This window comes from Sesamum indicum, linkage group LG8, assembly GCF_000512975.1.
Source record: "Sesamum indicum cultivar Zhongzhi No. 13 linkage group LG8, S_indicum_v1.0, whole genome shotgun sequence".
Taxonomy (NCBI): Eukaryota; Viridiplantae; Streptophyta; class Magnoliopsida; order Lamiales; family Pedaliaceae; genus Sesamum; species Sesamum indicum.
Window position 1 is genome coordinate 9,950,641 of NC_026152.1, and position 5,993 is coordinate 9,956,633.

General features: G+C 36.7%; 2 pseudogenes; both read left to right on the forward strand.

The window, feature by feature from the left end:
* The window catches only part of LOC105168634, a 2,814-nt pseudogene extending 1,100 nt beyond the window's left edge, over window positions 1-1,714 (forward strand).
* LOC105168635 overlaps window positions 3,188-5,993 on the forward strand; it is a 4,677-nt pseudogene continuing 1,871 nt past the window's right edge.

Sequence of the window (5,993 nt, forward strand, 5' to 3'; positions counted from 1 at the left end):
GGCTCAGTTAGCAGTGTCGCACCATGGCTGTTTACTATTGGAGCAAGCAGTATCGATCGTGGGATCGTCACCAAAGTCTCTCTTGGAAATGGAAAAACAATAGTCGTAAGTAAAATCAAATAGCATCTTGAATCACATCTGTACGACTGAAAATTTTCTTAACAAAGTGATTTGGTCAGTTCATGTCTCATCCTAATAATGTTCTTATTAACAGGGCAAAGCAGTTAACCCATTCAAAATGAATGGAACCGAGTTTCCCCTAGCGTACGGAAAAGATGTCACGAGTGAATGTGATGAAACGCAGGCCAGGTACATTTCAGCCATTTAAGTCCTTTTCCATAGTGACTTTTAGTTATCAAAATAACTCTTGTCTCAATGCAGGTCTTGTTCTCCAGGGTGTTTAGACAGCAAGCTGGTAAGTGGCAAGATTGTGTTATGTGACAGCAGCGACAACGTAAAGGTGGTTTTCAGTGCCGGTGCTGCTGGAACCATAGTAAAATCAGGAGTTGCATATGATGTTTCCTTCATCGTTCCCCTGCCTGCATCGCTTTTGCTTATTGATGATTTGAAATTAGTCAAAGACTATATCAACTCTGCAAAGTTAGATATCCAACTTCGACTCTTTACTCATAAATTGATCCAGTACTTAATTTTTGAGCCACATACTTTACTTACATTATTCTTTAACATAGCGCGGCCAAAGCATTTATATCAACCAGTGAATCCATTAAAAACACTAATGCTCCTCTGGTAGCTTCTTTCTCTTCAAAAGGGCCAAATCCCATCATTTCAGACATCTTAAAGGTACAGGACTATTGTCAAATTACCTGCATTTATATTAATTACCTTCCATCATATATTTAACGCATTTGCCGATATGCAGCCAGACATAACAGCACCTGGAGTGGAAATCTTGGCTGCATATTCACCACTAGGTTCTGTTTCAAGCTTTGTCTCCGATAAAGGTTCTGCCAACTACAGCATTTTGTCGGGCACATCTATGTCTTGCCCGCATGCTGCAGGGGCCGCTGCATACGTAAAATCAGTGCATCCAGATTGGTCACCTTCTGCAATAAAATCGGCTATTATGACAACTGGTAATTAATTCACTTCTTTACACAAAAAACACGAACTTTCCATATGCAGTTTTCTGGTTGTAGAAGCTAAAAGAAACATGAATTTGTTTCTGTTTCCAGCATGGCCCATGGATCCTACAAAACATAAAGATGCGGAATTCTCATATGGATCCGGCCATTTGAACCCTATAAACGCAACAAATCCAGGTCTCGTGTACGAAACAAATGAACAAGATTACATCAAACTGCTGTGCAACATTGGGTACACTATAGAAAGTATTCGCAAGTTATTCAACAACGATAGCATTAACTGCCCGAAGCAAGTTGACGCGACAACTAATGACTTCAACTACCCTTCGATATCTCTCCAAGTGAAAAACGGTGTGCCATTTTCAGCAAGCTTTACAAGAACAGTGACAAATGTCGGCCCTGCGAACTCAACTTACACTGCTAGAATCAACAAGCCTGCTAACTTCAACATCACAGTAGAGCCTGGCACCCTATCTTTTAAGCAGCTGAACGAGAAAAAATCGTTCGTTGTGACTGTTAAAGGGGATCGAATAACATCAATGTTTTCTGCTTCACTGGTGTGGTCTGATGGTATTCACTCAGTTCGCAGTCCAATTGTTTTGTACTAGAAAAGACTTCTTGTTGGCAAGTAATTATGCTTATGTTCACCTCATGTGGCTTGACAATTTGCAAAAGTTATGTCACACTTAATCTGCTTGGATTATATAGCAGACTTTCTTGTGTAATAAAAATACATTGAGGCACGTTCAAATGTATAGCTATCAGCTCTAATATATACTTAATGATTTCTAATTGAGGATAAGATCTAATTATTTCCTACATATATTTATCATCTGCCCAAACTTAGATGGCTGATGTAGAATTGCCTGAGTGCAGAATTAGGACAAACCACGGCGTAAACGACCACATTTTGACATGTCCAACGAGCATTGCTGACCTACAAAACAAACACTATGGAAACTTCCATTAATAATAACCTTCTTGTGGAAGAAATTAATATATGCACGATTGAAGTGTTTCATGCTCATGGTATTATATTAGTCTCCATTAATGGTGTGAACGAGTAGAGCTCGAGTCAAGCTCGAGCTTTGAGTAGTATGGCTCGAGCTTTGAGTAGTATGGCTCGAGTTCGAGCTCGAGCTCGTAATACCCTACTTTAAAATATACTAAAAAATTAGTTGTTTTTTTTAGTAGTAATATAATTAGTAAAATGTACCAAAAAAAAAATTCATACTGAACAATTTAAAATTATAGAAAAGTATCCATTATTTGGAATAATGCAATTGAAATGCATAAAAATATTTTATAGTTGAGATTAATATATGTCACAATTTGCAATAAACTTATATATTTATAAATATTAGTATTACATTGATGTAACTATCATTTTACATTGTTGAACTACATGGATTAATCGGGTCATCAAAATTCAAATCAAACCATTAGATATGATCAAACTTGCAGAAAAATATATTTGTTAAAGTTTTAGACTTATTGGTTATACGGATGTCGAGATATCGTACTCGGAACATAAGAGTAATCATTCAAGATGGTGTATCGTTGGGTCATGCCATGTAATTTTAAATCATACCGTCTAATATGATCTAATGAACACAGTCTTATATATATTTAAATTTGGTATCAATCGTGTACCCAAATTTTAAGATATCGTAATTATTGATTAAACTTTTTGATCTCATTATATGTAATAAAACAATTAAAATTGTTCAATCATCATTATTATTATTTTTATATTAATTCATAGGAATCACTAAATTTCGACATAAATTTATAAGTAATAAAATAGATTGCATAATGCATAGTTTGTATCTTGATATAAATATAAAACTCAGAAATAGATAACAGAATCATAATTGAATTACTTGTCAATTTAAAAAAAATATAACACAATCAAATATAGATTAAAATATAACATAAAGTTTATATGTGTCATATTAAATAATTATTATATAAAAAATATTATAATTCTTAAATGTATAAATAAAAGTACAATAATATTATTATCCAAAATAATATGTATGATATTGATTAATAATTATAATATATGGTCAATTTCGAGTATGAAATTGATAAAGTATTGAATATAAAATTAAATATATAAAAAATTTAAATATAAAAATATATATAAAAATAAAAAAAAATAGAAAAGGCTCGCGAGCTAATGAACAGAGGCGGTCAAGCTCGAGCTCAGAGCTCGAAAATTCAAGCTCAAAAGCTTCACGAGCCGGCTCGACTCGTCTACCACCCCTAATCTCCATAAATGCACCACCAGTTGACCACTTCAAAATCTCTACTTCTCATTCCATTTTCTAGAAAGCCAAAGAAAATTTATTGGTATTTAAAAGTGTCTCTTATGGGTATCTGATAAATATGCTAGAAAATGACATAAACACCCTTCATTAAGGGTATTATTGTCTTTTTACTAGAGGATCCGCGCCTCTCCTGTTGGGCGGGTCGCGAAGGACCCGATCCGGATCGAATAACAACTTTGAAGACCCGGACAAGCATAGCCGTCCGATCAGGACGCGAGCCAGTAGGATAAAGCCACGTGGCCCAGTCAACAGTATCCAGTTGTGCTCTATAAATAGAACCGAAACGCCGTAATTAGAGGTAACTGTTCTGCATTTATTGAGATCGAACTTTGTGATCTTCTACTTTTCTCTCGATTAACCTAACTTGAGGGTCGGAGGGTCATTGTCGGGGAAGTGCCCGACGAGCTCACTGTTCTTGTCTTATTCTCAGGGATCCCAAAATCTGATCTTGGAGAAGTTAGCAATCCGTGACGAGTTCGTACTTCTAAATCGCTGAATTCGAGCCGGATCAGTCTCTTACTGACACAGCAAATCATACTAATTATTCAGGACTGAAATCGTTGTTCTTTGTTTCAACAGTGCCAAGAAATGGCTAGATTCAGTACATTTGAGTATATCCCTGTTTGTTGTGTGCAATATTAGGTGGAGGTGCCTGAGTGACACTGCAGAAGATAAAAGGCAGGCAACCCACTTTCCTTAAACCTTCAACAAAAATTCTATACCCTCAGATTTCATATTCAGTGGCAGTATTAATAAAGCAGAAACTTACCTGTAATATGGTAAATGCTTATTTCCAAGAAGCTATGGAAGTTGCCTGCTAAAAGTCCTGAACCTGTAATATCAGAAAATTGCACATGGACTAGAAGAAATTTTGATTGTCCAACACCTGCTAGAAGTTTTCATTAATTATAACCTTCCGGTAAAAGAAGTTTGATATCTGAATGAATTCCAAGTCTTTATTGCTCAAAATGTTGAATCTGGCTTATGATAAGAGACTTCATAAATGCACTATCACTTCACCACTTCAAAATCTCTGCTTCTCATTCCATTCCATAAAAAGCCCAGAAAATTTATTGCTACTTAAAGCTGCCTCCTGCTAAGAGAAACAAAGCATATCATGCTAACTATTTAAGAGGAGGTAAGAGTGTAGCAGGACAGCACCAATCACCTCTTCTTTGTTCTAACACTGCAAAAAGATGGCTAGATTCGGTATGCTTCAGTATTCATTCCCGTTGTTCCTTGTGTGCAATCTGATTTGGAGGTGCCTGAGCGATGCTGCAGATGATAATAGGCAGGCAAGGGATTTTTGTAATATACCTCGATAAAGATTTAGTATCAATGAGCTGATTAGGATACCATGATTCCTGTAGTTGAACCCGAATCCTGATTTTGTATACTACTCTTTGTCGGATTTTATATGTTAAATGTTGGTGTTTTTTTCTCCAGGTTTACATAGTTTACATGGGATCCCTTCCTCGAGGGGATTATTCGACTCACGAGAGTAACAAGATTCAAGATCAGCACATTCAAATGCTTCAAGAAGTAGTTGATGACAGGTGACTATCATTTCTTTAATATTACCATCTTGAATTCTATATAATGGAGAGACTTTGTGATTTTAAAATCTTCTTCTTCCTCAGTTTTCTAAGCCATGCCTTAGTTAGAAGTTACAAGAGGAGTTTTAATGGTTTTGCTGCCTCTCTGACAAACCAAGAACAACAGAGGCTAGCCAGTGAGTTGGTCATTAGTGTTCTTTTATCGTGTTGATGCGTACATTATGCAAAATGCACTCGTTCAGACATTTTGTGATGAATTTAAAAGCTTCTAAAAAACTTGTGCAGGCTTCAGTGAAGTGGTATCAATATTTCCAAGCAGAACTCTCTGGCCTCAGACAACGAGATCATGGGAATATATGGGTTTAAAGGAAAATGTCGATCCAAATCCCAACACCGGAAGTGACATTGTAATAGGTGTTCTTGATTCTGGAATATGGCCGGAATCTGAGAGTTTTAGTGACAAAGGCTTCGGCCCTATTCCAAACAAATGGAAGGGAGTTTGCAATGGTGGCAAAAATTTTACTTGCAACAAGTAAAAACTCTCCTCCCAGATTATAGTCTTTGTTGCCTTCCAAGCAGGAGATATATGCTTGAAATATGGTTGTAGACTACTAAACTTATGACATATGCTTGTTGACAGAAAGTTGGTAGGGGCTCATTTCTACAAAACCAGTGTCATTGATGGTGGTTCTGCCAGGGATCTTAACGGTCATGGAACTCATACTGCCTCAACAGCAGCCGGAAACTATGTGAAAAATGCAAGTTTCTATGGCATTGCACAAGGCACTGCTAGAGGAGGGATCCCTTCAGCAAGAATCGCAGCATACAAAGTTTGTGAGGAAGGGTGCAGGGACGCAGATATACTAGCGGCATTTGATGATGCCATAGCTGATGGAGTCGATATCATTACGATTTCAGTGGGACCATCAAAAGCAATCAACATGAGATCTGACAGCATTGCAATTGGATCTCTTCATGCAATGCAAAAAGGTATATTG